This window comes from Nicotiana tabacum, chromosome 16 (genome assembly GCF_000715075.1).
Source record: "Nicotiana tabacum cultivar K326 chromosome 16, ASM71507v2, whole genome shotgun sequence".
NCBI lineage: Eukaryota > Viridiplantae > Streptophyta > Magnoliopsida > Solanales > Solanaceae > Nicotiana > Nicotiana tabacum.
The window spans coordinates 117,062,651-117,078,660 of record NC_134095.1 but is presented as its reverse complement, the minus strand read 5'-3'; positions in this window follow the sequence as shown (position 1 = coordinate 117,078,660).

Sequence of the window (16,010 nt, the reverse complement as noted above, 5' to 3'; positions counted from 1 at the left end):
AGTTCCTATATGATTTTAGGGGGATTGCCTATTAACACCTACCTATATCATCAATAGACTTCCTTCCAGATTACTCAACAATAAATCTCCTTATGAATTACTATATGGTAAAACACCAAGTTACTCTCATCTTAGACCTTTTGGATGCATTTGCTATGTAACTATTCCAATTCCCCAATGAGACAAATTTAAACCTAGAGCCTTTCCCTGTATGTTCCTTGGTTATCCTTTTGCTAAAAAAGGATACAAGTTGTATAATTTGCATACTAAACAATGTTTCATTTCTGGAGATGTGGTGTTTCATGAACACCATTTTCCTTTTTCTTCTGATTTTTCTTTTCCTGTTTCTTCTGAATGCTTTTTACCAAATGCATCACAACCTTCACCTTCTGTTACTAACATTGAACCTTCTCCTGAAGCTCCTAATGTTACACCACAACCACAATCTCCTCCTATTAGCCCAAATTTCACCCATGTTACTAGTCATGTTCATTCTGTTCACTCTCCTTATCCCATTTTATATGATCGTGTTCCTGAAGTTCCCCCTTCTCCTACTTCCTTCAATCCTGATATCATCCCTACCACTATACCTATCCCTTCTCCTGCTATAACTTCTTCCTCTTCCCCACCTGTAAGGAAATCCAGTAGAGTTCATTCTCATTCCTCATATCTGAAGGATTATGTTTATAACTGTGACGACCCGGCCAGTCATCTCATGAGTTACCGCTCCATTTCCCCCATTTCAGCTTCTTTACGCTTTGTTATCCGTGTTTTATGTGATTAAGTTTATTAGTTCGAGTTCGGAGAGGATTTGGTAAGATATGAGACACTCAGTCTCTTTTAAGAAGGCTTAAGTTGGAAAAGTCAACCGGATATTGACTTATGTGTTAGAAGGCTCGGAAGTGAGTTCCGATGGTTTGGTTAGCTTCGGGAGGTGATTTGTGACTTAAGAGCGTGATCAGAATGGGTTTTGGAGTTGTAGAGAAGATTTAGGCTTGAATTGGCGAAATTGATATTTTGGCAAATTCCGGTTGATAGGCGAGATTTTGATATAGGGGTCGGAATGGAATTCTGAAAGTTGCAGTAGCTTCATTGTGTCATTTGGGATGTGTGTGCAAACTTTCAAGTCATTCGGACGAGATTTGATAGACCTTTTGATCAAAAGCATAATTTAAGAGTTCTTGGAGTTCTTAGGCCTGAATCCTATGTTAAATTGGTGATTTGATGTTGTTGTGAGCGTTCTGAAGTTTTGAGCAAGTTTGAACGATGTCATGAGATGTGTTGGTACAATTGGTTTGAAGTTCCGGGAGTTCCGGGTAGGTTCCGGGATGTTTTAGTGCAAAAATCATAGTTGTAGCAGGTCTACAGGGGTTGCAGGCCCCAGAACTCATCCATGCGGTCCGCACAAAAATGAGTGCACCCGCGGTGAGTTCTGTGCATCCCGCACAAAAGCGGGTGCGGCCGCGGTAGGCGTCGCGCGGACCGCACAAAATGGTGTGCAGCCGCGGTGAAGAACATTCTGCTGGTCCTACTTTGGAAGCTCATATCTTTTGATCTACAAGGAATTTTTAGGTGATTCAAACAAGAATGTTGTAGTGCTTCGTGTCTAGTTTCCAGAAAGATAACAATATCGCAATTTGGACATCTGTATAAAAAGTTATGGCCAAAATGCTAAATCCTGTCATTGCAGAGGGAGGCCTGTGCGGCCGCACGTTGCCTTTGCGCGGACCGCACTGGCTTTTGCGGACCGCGTGAGTTTTGGTGCGGCCCGCGGTAGCTGATACCTGAGGGGCACCTATAAATACGAGGTTTTTGGTTTTATTTAATATTTTGACCTAGAGAGCTCAGATTTTGGCGATTTTCGAAGGTTTTTCAAGAAATTCATCGGGGTAAGTGATTTTAACTCAGATTTGGCTAGAATACATGAATCTATCACCGAATTCATCATTTAACTCGTGAGGGTATGGGGATTCTGAAAATGTAAATTTTACCCGATTCCGAGACGTGGGCCCGGGGCTCGGATTTTGCTAATTTTGAGATTTTTGATATTTTTCGAATGTTTTCACTTGGGCTTTGTTCCCTTAGCATATTGTGACGTATTCGTTCTAATTTTGGATAGATTCAACGAGTGTGGAGGCCAATTCGAGGGCTAAAGGCGTCGCGAGCTAGAGAATTAGCCAGTTCGAGGTGAGTAATGGTTGTAAATGATGTCCTGAGGGTTTGAAACCCCGGATTGCACATCGTAGTGCTATATTGAGGCAAGATACGCGTTGGATGATGAGCGTGGGGTCTTTCACTACTGGGATTGTGACTTGGTCCATCCCGATTGATGACTTTACTGAATATTTGACTGAAATTCATTTGTTATCATCATGATTAGGGCTGATTGCCATATTTGGGCTTCGTGCCAACTATTTGAACCCTTCGGGGAATTTTATCACTGTTTCCTCACTACTTGACTTATTATTTGAACTCAGTCCTGTTGATATCTACTGTTTTACAAACTTAGCCACTTTTACTCAGATTTGAAACTTAAATGATATTTCTACATCATGTTTTGGGCTGAGAACTACTGTTTTACTAATTCCCAAGGGGCTTATGATGATTTCTGGACTGAGTGAGGCCGAGGGCCATATGTTAGGATATGCTGAGTGATATGAGGCCGAGGGCCTGAGATACTATTTATGCCATGCGGTGGCTTGAGTGATGTGAGGATATGCTGAATGATGATGCCACGAGGTGGTTTGATATAGCACTTGGGCCGTAAGGGGCCCCACCGGAGTCTGCACACCCACAGTGAGCGCGGGTACCCATGTGATTTGAAACAGTGGTAACAATGACACTGTATGATGCAATTTGGTCAGGTAACAATGGCTGACCATTATGCTGAGTGATTGTGAGGTAGCCTGAGGGGCTGATACTGTACTGAGAGTGAGCCCGAGGGGCTGATACTATGCTGAGCGATTGATACTGTGCCCAAGGGGCGGATTTCTACTTGTTAATTACCTGTTAAATTACTTGTTCTACTTGTTTTAAAAAGGAATATCATTTGATTTCTTCACTGATTTACTGCTTTAAGTGATTTTACTGCTTGATATGGAATTGCTTTGTGCCTTTACGTGTTTTCATACTTTCAGCCATTATTTGTAATTATTACTCACTGAGTCGGAGTACTCACATTACTCCCTGCACCATGTGTGCAGATTCAGGTACAGCAGTGGCCGCACCTGAGCGCTGATTCCTTCCAGGCTAGGCAGTGATTTGGAGTTACGAGGTAGTTGTTGACGTCCCCAGCCCCTTGTCTCTCTTATCCTATATCATTTATGTTTTCTTCAGACTGTTGTATCGGATTTCGTACTTTGTAGACCTATAGCAGATTCTATAGTAGCTCATGACTTGTGACACCCCGGTTTGGGCTGTGTCGGGATGGTTCCTACTGTTACTATGGTTAAATTCTGCAATTTATGAATATTATATTATACGTTACTAGTGTTTATAATGATTATCTATTTAAAAAAGGTGTTCCGTTTTGGTCTGGCTGGCCTTGTCTTCACGAGAGGCGCCATCACGACCGAGTTCGGGGATTGGGTCGTGACAAGTTGGTATCAGAGCCTAGGTTACTTAGGTCTCACGAGTCATGAGCACGTTTAGTAGAGTCTCACGGATCGGTATGGAGACGTCTGTATTTATCCTCGAGAGGCTGCATAACCTTTAGGAAAAATTTCATATTCTTGAAACTCTTGTTGTGCGAACTTGTTGGTCCGAGTCCTAAACTTCTGATATTCCATTCTCTCACAGATGGTGAGGACGCGAGCTACCGGACGAGGTGGACGACCACCAGTGCCACCCAATGAGGCCACCAGGGGTCGTGGACGCGGTCGTGGATGTGGCAGAGGTAGAGCAGCGAGGGCAGCACCTATTGATGCACCGGCTGCCTCAGCTCCGGATCAGGCTCTAGCTATGGATGCTCCAGCAGCACCAGTTCAGGCACTAGTTGTGCCTATCGTGGTTCCGGGTCTTCAGGAGGCCTTTGCACAAATCTTATCAGTTTGCACCGGCCTGGCTCAAGCAGTTTCAGCCACTACAGTAACAACTACTTCACAGGCCGGGGGAGGCAATCAGACCCCCGCTGCTCGCACACCTGAGCAAGTAGTGTAGGGACTACAGACACCGGGGGCACCTCCAGCTCAGCCGGTTGCACCAGCTCAGGAGCTTATTATTCCAGTTATGCCGGATGATGATCAGCGTCGTCTTGAGAGGTTTGGTAGACTCCAGCCTCCGTCATTTAGTGGTACCGAGGGCGAGGATGCCCAGGGTTTTCTTGATAAGTGTCAGCGGATGCTCCGTACAATAGGGATTCTTGAGACTAGTGGTGTGGCATTTACCACCTTTTAGTTTACTGGGGCTGCCTTCACATTGTGGGAAGCATATGAGAGGCATAGGCCGGTTGGAGCAGCGCCCCTTACTTGGCAGCAGTTCTCCACTCTCTTCTTGGAGAAGTATGTGTCGCAGTCCCGCAGAGAGGAGCTGCATAGACAGTTTGAGTGGTTGCGACAGGGGGATATGACTGTGTCACAGTATGAGTCGAGGTTTTCTGAGTTGGCTCGTCATGCCATTTGGATGGTTCCAACAGATCGTGAGAGGATTAGGAGATTTGTTGATGGCCTTAACTATCACCTCCGTATTCTTATGACCCGAGAGAGGGTGTTGGGTGCTACATTCAAGGAGGTGGTCGATATCGCTCGCGAGATTGAGATGGTTCGCCGTCAGGATCGAGAGGAGAGAGAGGCCAAGAAGCCTCGAGGATCTGGCAGTTATAATGGTGCTTCTTCGAGGGGCCAGTTTCAGCATGGTAGAGGCCGTTCTTTCAGGCATGCTCAGTCAGTCCACCCAGAGTATCGCGGGGCATCTTCGGGTCATGGTCATCATAGATCTCAGCGGGGCCAGTCATCACTTAGTGCCCTTCCAGCCTAGAGTTCTTCTCGTGCCCCGTCAGCTCAGGCTTCTTCTATGCCGAGTGCATCAGTTGGTCACTCCAGTGTGAGGGGTTACCTTCAGTCCCACTCTCCAGCACCTGGGAGTTGTTATGAGTGTGGAGAGTTTGGACATGTGTGGAGGCAGTGTCCTCATCGAATGGCTAATTCATCTCAGCAGATGGGTCAGCCCTCGACTACTACTACAGTTACCTCACCACCCGCCCAGCCAGCTAGGGGTGGAGGTCATGCAGCTAGGAGTCTCCCCATAGGGGGAGGTCGATCAGGGGGCGGTCAGGCCCATTTCTATGCACTTCCTGGCAGGCCAGATGCTATTGCTTCAGATGCTGTCATTACAGGTATTGTTTCAGTCTGCCACAGAGATGCCTCTGTATTATTTTATCCCAGTTCCACCTTTTCTTATGTGTCATCATACTTTGCTCGTTATTTGGTTAAGACCCGTGAGTTTCTTGCTTTACCTATTCATGTATCTACCCCAGTGGGTGATACTGTTGTTGTAGACCATGTGTACCGGTCATGTGTGGTGACTATTGGGGGTCTGGAGACCCGAGTGGATCTATTGGTATTGAGCATGGTGGATTTTGATGTCATTTTGGGCATGGATTGGCTATCTCCGTGTCGTGCTATTCTAGACTGCCATGTTAAGATAGTCACTTTGGCTATGCCGGGTGTACCGCGGATCGAGTGGCGTGGTGTGACTGATTATATCCCTAGTAGAGTGATCTCTTTCTTCAAGACCCACTGTATGGTTGGGAAGGGTTGCCTTTCATATCTAGCATTTGTGAGGGATATTGGAGCTGAGACTCCTAGTATTGATTCTGTCCCAATTGTGAGGGATTTTCCCGATGTTTTTCCTGCAGACCTGCCGGGCATGCCACCGGACAGGGATATTGATTTTGGTATTGACCTGGTGTCGGGCACTCAGCCCATTTCCATTCTGCCATATCGTATGGCACCAGCAGAGTTGAAGGAATTGAAAGAACAGCTTAAGGAACTCCTAGATAAGGGGTTCATTCGGCCTAGTGTATCCCCTTGGGGTGCACCGGTTTTGTTTGTGAAGAAGAAGGATGGCACGATGAGAATGTGCATTGATTATAGGCAATTGAACAAAGTAACAATCAAGAACAAGTATCTTTTGCCTCGCATTGATGATTTATTTGATCAGCTTCAGGGAGCGAGGGTGTTCTCCAAGATTGATCTCCGTTCGGGTTATCACCAGTTGAAGATCGGGGATTCAGATATTCTTAAGACTGCTTTCAGGACCAGATATGGTCATTATGAGTTTCTTGTTATGTCCTTCGGGCTAACCAATGCCCCAGCAACATTCATGCATTTGATGAACAGTATATTTCGGCCTTATCTGGATTCGTTCGTTATTATATTCATTGATGATATTCTGGTGTATTCGCGTAGTCAGGAGGAGCACACGGAGCATTTGAGAGTTGTGTTGCAGTGACTGAGGGAGAAGAAGCTTTATGCAAAATTCTCCAAGTGTGAGTTTTGGCTCAATTCAGTGGCTTTCTTGGGGCACGTGGTGTCCAACGAGGGTATATAGGTTGATCCGAAGAAGATAGAGGCGGTTCAGAGTTGGCCCAGACCGTCCTCAGCCATAGAGATTCGTAGCTTTCTTGGGTTAGCAGGCTATTATCGCCGGTTTGTTTAGGGATTTTCATCCATTGCATCGCCCTTGACCAAGTTGACTCAGAAGGGTGCTCCATTCGTATGGTCGGACGAGTGTGAGGAGAGCTTTCAAAAGCTCAAGACAGCCTTGACCACAGCTCCAGTGTTGGTTTTTCCATCAGCTTTAGGTTCATATACTGTGTATTGTGATGCTTCAAGAGTTGGGATTGGTTGTGTGTTGATGCAGGAGGGTAGAGTTATTGCTTATGCTTCTCGGAAGTTGAAGCCCTATGAGAAGAACTACCTCGTTCATGATTTGGAGTTGGCTGCCATAGTTCACGCATTGAAGATTTGGAGGTATTACTTGTATGACGTATCTTGTGAGGTGTTCACTGATCATTGCAGTCTTCAGCATTTGTTCAAGCAAAAGGATCTTAATTTGAGGTAGCGGAGATGGTTGGAGTTGCTTAAGGATTATGATATCACTATATTGTTCCATCCGGGAAAGGCCAATGTGGTGGCCGATGCTTTGAGCCGAAAGGCAGTGAGTATGGGGAGTTTGGCATATATTCCAGTTGGGAAGAGACCTCTTGCGGTTGATGTTCAGGCCTTTGCCAATCGGTTCGTGAGGTTGGATATTTCAGAGCCCAGTCGGGTGTTGGCTTGTGTGGTTTCTCGGTCTTCTTTATATGATCGCATCAGAGAGCGCCAGTATGATAATCCGCATTTGCTTGTCCTTAGGGACAGAGTCCAGCATGATGATGCCAGAGATGTGACCGTCGATGATGATGGTGTGTTGAGTATGTAGGGCCGGATTTGTGTGCCCAATGTGGATGGGCTTAGAGAGCTGATTCTGGAGGAGGCCCATAGCTCGCGGTATTCCATTCATCCGGGTGCCGCAAAGATGTATCAGGATTTGAGTCAGCACTATTGGTGGATAAGAATGAAGAAAGATATTGTGGGATTTGTAGCTCGGTGTCTCAACTGTCAGCAGGTGAAGTATGAGCATCAGAGATCGGGTGGCTTATTTCAGCAGATGGTTATTCCCGAGTGGAAGTGGGTGAGAATCACTATGGACTTTGTGGTTGGACTTCCTCGAACTTTGAAGAAGTTCGATGCTATTTGGGTGATTGTGGATCGGCTGACCAAGTCTGCGTACTTCATCCTGTGTGTACTACCTATTCTTCAGAGCGGTTGGCAGGGATTTATATCCGGGAGATTGTTCGGTTGCATGACATTCCTGTTTCCATCATCTCAGATAGAGGTACTCATTTTACTTTGCAGTTTTGGAGAGCCATGCAAAGAGAGTTGGGTACTCAGGTAGAGTTGAGCATAGCGTTTCATCCTCAGACGGACGGATAGTCCGAGCGTACTATTCAAATATTGGAGGACATGCTGCATGCTTGTGTTGTTGACTTTGGAGGTTTATGGGATAAGTTTCTACCACTTGCAGAGTTTGCTTACAACAACAGCTACCACTCGAGTATTCAGATGGCTCCATATGAGGCTTTGTACGGGAGGCGGTGTAGATCTCCGGTTGGTTGGTTCGAGCCCGGCGAGGCAAGACTATTGGGGACAGATTTGGTTCAGGATGCCTTAGAGAAGGTGAAGGTGATTCAGGAGAGGTTTCGTACAGCGCAGTCATGTCAGAAGAGTTATGAGGACCGAAAGGTTCGAGATGTGTCCTACATGGTCTGTGAGAAGGTCTTGCTGAAGGTTTCACCCATGAAGGGTGTTATGAGATTTGGGAAGAAAGGCAAGTTGAGTCCTCGGTTCATTGGGCCTTTTGAGGTGCTTCTGAGGATTGGGGAGGTGGCTTATGAGCTTGCTTTGCCACCCAGCCTGTCGAGTGTGCATCCGATATTTCATAATTCTGTGCTCCGGAAGTATATTAGGGATCCGTCTCATGTTTTGGACTACAACACGGTTCGGTTGGATGATGATTTGACCTTTGATGTGGAGCCAGTAGTTATTTTGGGTCGCCAGGTTCGGAAGTTGAGGTCAAAGGACATAGCTTCAGTGAAGGTGTTGAGGGGTTGGCCCGTGGAAGAGGCTACCTGGGAGACCGAGCCGGAGATACGGAGCAGATATCCTCATCTGTTTGAGGCTTCAGGTATGTTTCTTGACTCGTTCGAGGATGAATGTTTGTTTAAGTTGGGGAGGATGTGACGACCCAGCCAGTCGTCTCATGAGTTACCGCTCCATTTCCCCCATTTCAGCTTCTTTACGCTTCGTTATCCGTGTTTTATGTGATTGAGTTTATTAGTTTGAGTTCGGAGAGGATTTGGTAAGAAATGAGACACCTAGTCTCTTTTAAGAAGGCTTAAGTTGGAAAAGTCAACCGGATGTTGACTTATGTGTTAGAAGGCTTGGAAGTGAATTCCGATAGTTTGGTTAGCTTCGGGAGGTGATTTGTGACTAAGGAGCGCGATCGGAATGGGTTTTGGAGTTGTAGAGAAGATTTAGGCTTGAATTGGAAAAATTGATATTTTGGCAAATTCCGGTTGATAGGCGAGATTTTGATATAGGGGTCGGAATTGCAGTAGCTTCATTGTATCATTTGGGATGTGTGTGCAAAATTTCAGGTCATTCGGACAAGATTTGATAGACCTTTTGATCAAAAGCATAATTTAAGAGTTTTTGGAGTTCTTAGGCCTGAATCCTATGTTAAATTGGTGATTTGATGTTGTTGTAAGCGTTCCAAAGTTTTGATCAAGTTTGAACGATGTCATGAGATGTGTTGGTACAATTGGTTGAAGTTCTGGGTAGGTTCCGGGATATTTTAGTGCAAAAATCATAGCTGTAGCAGGTCTACAGGGGTTGCAGGCCCCAGAACTCATCCATGCGGTCCGCACAAAAATGAGTGCGCCCACGGTGAGTTCTGTGCGGCCCGCATAAAAGCGGGTACGGTCGCGGTAGGCGTCGCGCGGACCGCACAAAATGGTGTGCGGCTTTGGTGAAAAACATTCCGCTGGTCCTATTTTGGAAGCTCATATCTTTTGCTCCACAAGGAATGTTGAGGTGATTCAAAATCAAAAGTTGTAGCCCTTGGTGTCTAGTTTCCGGAAAGGTAAAGATATCGCAATTTGGACATATGTAGCAAAGGTTATGGCAAAATGCTAAAGCCTGTCGCTGCAGAGGGAGGCTTGTGCGGCCGCACGTTGCCTTTGCATGGACCGCACTGGCTTGCGCGGACCGCGTGAGTTTTGGTGCGGCCCACGGTAGCTGATACCTGAGGGGTACCTATAAATACGAGGTTTTGGGTTTTATTTAATATTTTGACCTAGAGAGCTCGGATTTTGGCGGTTTTCCAAAGTTTTTCAAGAAATTCATCGGGGTAAGTGATTTTAACTCAGATTTGGGTAGAATACATGAATCTATCACTGAATTCCTCATTTAATTCGTGATTTGAGATGGAAATTGGGAAGAAAATTGTGAAACCTTTCAAAAATGTAAAATGATGATTTGAAGGACCAAATGGTATCGGAATTGGATAATTTTGGTATGGTTAGATTCGTGAGGGCTTGAGGATTCTGAAAATGTAAATTTTACCCGATTCCAAGACGTGGGCTCAGGTTTTGCTAATTTCGAGATTTTTGATATTTTCGAATGTTTTCGCTTGGGCTTTGTTCGCTTAGCATATTGTGATGTATTCGTTCTGATTTTTGATAGATTCGATGTGTGTGGAGGCCAATTCGAGGGGAAAAGGCATCGCGAGCTAGAGAATTAGCCAGTTCAAGGTAAGTAATGGTTGTAAATGATGTCCTGAGGGTTTGAAACCCCGGATTGCACATCGTAGTGCTATATTGAGGCAAGATACCTGCTGGATGATGAGCGTGGGGTCTTTCACTACTGGGGATTGTGACTTGGTCCATCCCGATTGATGACTTTACTGAATATTTGACTGAAATTCATTTGTTATCATCATGATTTGGGCTGATTGTCATATTTGGGCTTCGTGCCAACTATTTGAACCCTTCGGGGATTTTTATCATTGTTTCCTCACTACTTGACTTATTATTTGAACTCAGTCCTGTTGATATCTACTGTTTTACAAACTTAGCCACTTTTACTTAGATTTGAAACTTAAATGATATTTCTACATCATGTTTTGGGCTGAGAACTACTGTTTTACTAATGCCCAAGGGGCTTATGATGATTTCTGGACTGAGTGAGGCCGAGGGCCATATGTGAGGATATGCTGAGTGATATGAGGCCGAGGGCCTGAGATACTATTTATGCCATGCGGTGGCTTGAATGATGTGAGGATATGCTGAGTGATGATGCCACGAGGTGGCTTGATATAGCGCTTGGGCCATAAGGGGCCCCTCCGGAGTCTGCTCACCCACAGTGAGCGCGGGTACCCATGTGATTTGAAATAGTTGTAACAATGACACTGTATGATGCAATTTGGTCAGGTAACAATGGTTGACCATTATGTTGAGTGATTGTGAGGTAGCCCGAGGGGCTGATACTGTACTGAGAGTGAGCCCGAGGGGCTGATACTATGCTGAGCGATTGATACTGTGCCCGAGGGGCGGATTTCTACTTGTTAATTACCTGTTAAATTACTTGTTCTACTTGTTTTAAAAAGGAATATCATTTGATTTCTTCACTGATTTACTGCTTTAAGTGATTTTACTGCTTGATATGGAATTGCTTTGTGCCTTTACGTGTTTTCATACTTTCAGCCATTATTTGTAATTATTACTTACTGAGTCGGAGTACTCACATTACTCCCTGCACCGTGTGTGCAGATTTAGGTATAGTAGAGGCCGCACTTGAGCGCTAATTCCTTCCAGGCTAGGCAGTGATTTGGAGTGACGAGGTAGCTGTTGACGTCCGCAACCCCTTGTCTCTCTTATCCCCTATCATTTATGTTTTCTTCAGACTGTTGTATCGGATTCCGTACTTTGTAGACCTATAGCAGATTCTGTAGTAGCTCATGAATTGTGACACCCCAGTTTGGGCTGTGTCGGGATGGTTCCTGTTGTTATTATCGTTAAATTATGCAATTTATGAATATTATATTATACGTTACTAGTGTTTATGATGATTATCTGTTTAAAAGAGGTGTTCCGTTTTGGTCTGGCTGACCTTGTCTTTACGAGAGGCGCCATCACGACCGGGTTTGGGGATTGGGTCGTGACAATAACCTTCCCTCATCTCTTTCTTATTCTGCTACTTAGCATAAAGAATTTGAACCTTATACATATTCCCAGGTAGCTCCTATACCAGCCTGGCAAGATGCCATAAGGAAAGAATTTGAAGCCTTAGAACTAAATCACAGTTGGGATATTATTGAGTTGCCACATGATAAGAAGCCTATTGGGTGCAAATGGGTCTATAAGATCAAATATAAGGCTGATGGTATTGTAGAACGATATAAATGTAGGCTTGCCATTAGAGGGGATACCCAAGTTTAGGGGGTGGACTTTAATGAAACTTTTTCTCCTGTAGTGAAAATGTCTACTGTGAAATGTCTTATTGCTGTTGCTATTAAGAAAAAGTTGTCTTTATTCCAACTTGATGTCAACAATGCATTCTTTCATGGTGATTTGGATGAAGAGGTCTACATGAAGCTGCCCTTGGGTCTTTCTGTTTCACCTTCCAATTTTTCTACTTCTGCTCATTTGGTTTGTAGACGTAGGAAGTCCCTTTATGGTTTAAGGCAAGCTTCAAGGTAATGGTATACTAAATTGTCTCATGCCTTATGTTCTAGAGGTTATCAGCATTCCCCCAATGATTATTCTTTATTCATAAAAGGGTCTCCTGGTCATCTAGTCATCCTGGCAGTCTATGTTGATGATATAATTCTCACAGGTGATGATTTACATGAAATTGATTCCTTGAAATATTTTCTAGACAATGAATTCAAGATTAAAGATTTGGGGCCTTTGCATTATTTTTTAGGTATTGAAGTCAGCACTCTGCCTGGGGGTGTTCTCCCCAATCAAAAGAAATTTGTGACTGATTTGTTTCATGAATATAACTGTTCTGATGTGAGTTCTGTGGTGAGTCCTTTGGAGTTGAATAATAAACTCCATGCTGATGTTGGTGATGTTCTTCCTACTCCAGAAAAGTATAGAAGTCTTTTTGGTAAACTGTTGTTTCTTACACATACCAGACCTGATATTTCTTTTGTGGTCCAACACCTAAGTCAATTTTTGAAAACGCCTAGACTTCCTCATATGTCTACTGCTCTTCACCTACTTAGATACCTCAAGGGTACTGCTGATATTGGGCTGTTTTATTCTGATTCCTCTGATTTGTCTGTACATGCCTACTCTGACAGTGATTGGGTTGCCTACCCAGATACACGCAAATCTGTCACTGGTTACTGCATTTTCATTGGTTATAGTCTAATTAGATGGAAGTCTAAGAAACAACCAATGGTTTCTTTGTTTTCGGCTGAAGCAGAATATCATGCTGTAAGCAAAGTCGTGGCTGAATTAACTTGGTTATCCAGATTATTGCATGACATTTATGTTTCTGTTTCCTCTCATATTCCTATTTTTTGTGACAATTTGGCAGCCATTCATATTGCCAAGAATCCTGTATTTCGCGAGCGTACTAAACACATCGAGGTGGATTGTCATTTCATTCGGACTAAGTTGCTTGAAGGATTGATTCAGCTTCACCACGTATCCACTGATCAACAACTTGCTGATGTGCTTACCATACTTGGTGCTCTTCATCATTTTTTCCTGGGCAAGTTGAAGGTGCTATCCCCCATCAACTTGAAGGGGGGTGTTGGGCTATCTGCATATTCAGGCCCAAAGTTGAAAATGTGACACTTACAGGCCCAATGTATATTTATATGTATAGCATTCTTTTGTTCAGAAAATAGAATAGCTTTTCCCTTTTATTTTAGCTTAGTGGACTGATGTTGTAATGAACTGGATTCGGGTATTTTATATAAAGGAGGAATCCCAACTCAAATGGGTTGACCGACCTATTTTCATTTTCATTTTTTGTTGGTCTAAGTTCTCTCTAAAGAGAATATTCTCGAACCCTATCCTCCATTGATAAAAACCTTCATTCCTTTTGATTTTGCTGGTTAACACAATTGTCCTGCTTTCATCTCGAAGTAAATTCTTAAAAAAGAAGAAAAATAAATGGGAATGATAATGAGAGAATTAAAGTAACCCAAAACTTGGTGTCTCTTTTCAAATGTTTTTTCCCTCTTTCCAAGCGTCGGTTGTTTTCCTCGTTGTTTTCTTTTTATAGGCGTCTTTATGTATTGTAGGTGTCTCTTTGTATTTTTTTAGTTTAATAGGTTATTAAAATAATAAGGGTAAAAAGGTATTTTAACTTTTTAATTAAGAGGTTCTTGCTTTTAATATAGTACTAGTTTCTATAAATATGTGTTGCACGTTAAAAGTTGTACGTAATGGCTTTGGCAATTCTTTTATGAAAGAACATGAAATTTAAGTAATCAGAGAATTATATATAATACGACAGTTATTTAAATGTCGAAAAATATCACTACATTAGCATAAGACGTGAATTCAAAATGATTGGACATCGTTATCTGAACCTGCAAAAACGATCAATTTAGTCATGTTAGTTAGATAATATTATTATATACTTATAGTTTGTTGTAAATATTGATATTCCTTTTAAATATGCAGTAATATAATTGTCAGTGCGAAAAAATTATATTGTGACAGATGCAGTTCAACATTTGAAATTGTTCCCCCTTGTACTTTATTTGTTGTCATTGTAAAACACAAGCATGATGAAAATTATTTTTCGATAAATGTGAAAGGGTATTCTTCATTTTCAAGAGGCAAAAGTTGAATTCTGGGGATGAACGCATGCTTCAAAGTACATTGACCTATTAGGATTTCTGCATCTATAACATTATTGTGGAAGCTTCTACATATTATTCTTATACTATTACATCAACTATTTGACGGATCTAAGTGCATTGTTGTTGCCGATGTTGATATCTCTCTTGAAAGTGCAACATATAGTTATTCGTGGAAGAAAACATATTGTTGTAAATATAGCCCAATATTTAGGATGTTTGTCCTTGTGCTTTATTTAAATAACTACAAAACATAAACATATTAAAAATTATTTTCACACAAATTTAAAAGGATATTCTTTAGTTTCGGAAGATGAAAGTTAAATTCGGGGACAAACACATACTTAAAAGCACATTGACAGTATCATAAGTTCTGCATGTATGACGTAATTGTCAAAACTTCTATATACCATATGTGTACTACATAAGTTATTCACCGGATCTATATTTTTAGTAGCAGAAGGGATATATTTTTCTTCAAAATCAACCTATATGCATTGGACGATCATTTTTAACTTAGTCTAAAATATATATATGGTAACACTAACATACGTAAGAAATAATGAACTTGACAACAAACATGTACGGTAGACGACCATTTTGTATTAAAACATTTAAGTATTCTTCTTGGTAGTAATTATTGGTATCATCAATCTTTTGCTGAGTTAAACTGAAAAATATTTTATTTTTACCATAACTTAGCAATCAACCTTTTATTTTAATTGATCAACATATTTGTTTTTGCTAGCTAAGATAGCTCTTTAATTCCTATTATGTTATTTGCACAAATTATGTTTTAATCTAATGATGGACATATTTTCCTTATTAAATGCACTACTATTACCATTAGGTTGATAACCAAGTGTTCTAGAAGAACCAAATCATCTTTTATTGGATGCTCTTCTTCGGTTCCGACACGAAATAAGAAACCACTGAATGTTGGATCTGTATTTGAGGCGGTAAGTATAATTTTGGCAAGATAGCTTTTACACTTTCTGCTTTCGTCAATTTTGCAACTACTTATAGTACTTGACAAAAATCATCTCTGAAACTATTACTTTTTCACCAAACGGTTTATTTATATCCAATGTATCTTTAAAACTCTAGACAATTATTTCGACCGTTTGACGCTTAGCCAAAAATGCTTCGTCCCATATTATGACTTTTGCTTTCCTTATAAATTTAGCACTATTTCTCTTTTTTGATATATTTGTGACAGTTATTTCAGTTATTTGAAGAGGTTTATCAAACCTAAAGTGAGTTGTACGACCTAATAATAAAATTGTTGATGATACACCACTTGTTCTAATTGCTAACAATAGCATGCCTCTTGATATGACAATTTCAAGTAATGCATGACATATGAATATTATTTTGATTCCACCGGAGAAATCTATAAAGGATAATCCCGCTATACCAGCGTCAACTTTTTATAATATAGTCTTGAAAGCTTATTCTTGTTCAGGATTTTGCTTTGACTGTGCTTTTTCAAACACTTGCATGGCCTTCTTAATATTATACTAATCTTTTTTACTCTGTGATCTAATTTTTTTTTAATTTCAAACACTCTTTTTATGGAACAA